This window comes from Eimeria mitis, genomic scaffold (assembly GCF_000499745.2).
Source record: "Eimeria mitis Houghton genomic scaffold, Emh_scaff3314, whole genome shotgun sequence".
NCBI classification, from domain to species: domain Eukaryota; phylum Apicomplexa; class Conoidasida; order Eucoccidiorida; family Eimeriidae; genus Eimeria; species Eimeria mitis.
In genome coordinates, this window is record NW_013571653.1 from 4,208 (window position 1) to 4,599 (window position 392).

At 33.4% G+C, this 392-nt stretch overlaps 1 protein-coding gene across 1 annotated transcript in view; it reads left to right on the forward strand.

The window, feature by feature from the left end:
- Positions 1-392, forward strand: part of EMH_0064740 (uncharacterized protein) — a gene marked incomplete at both ends in the record, with an annotated part of 4,170 nt that overhangs the window by 2,010 nt on the left and 1,768 nt on the right. The gene's annotated exons all lie outside the window — the stretch shown is intronic.

A 392-nucleotide genomic window follows, 5' to 3' on the forward strand; every position in this document is an offset into this window, starting at 1 on the left:
TGCTGGAGTAAGGTATACATGGCTAGGCCATGCTGCTGGTGTTGTTTCTATAGATGGTTTAAATATATTAATAGATCCTGTGCTAGGTGAAGATATAGTGGGGGCGATGAATGAGTGGATAAAAAAAGTAATATATTTTTTTAATAGTAAGCTTTGTGGTAGTTTAGGGGAGAGACTGCGTCGCCCCCCAATAAGAATAAATGAAATAAATATAGATATTCATTTAGTTATACTATCACATAACCACCAGGATCATATCATGGAGACAGATATTATACATTTATGTAAAACATATAAAAATAAATTTAAATATATTTTATTCTATGTGCCTGAGGGTTTAGCGTGGTTTCTTATTAAACACGGATGCCCACCAAAAAGGGTTTATGAGTTCA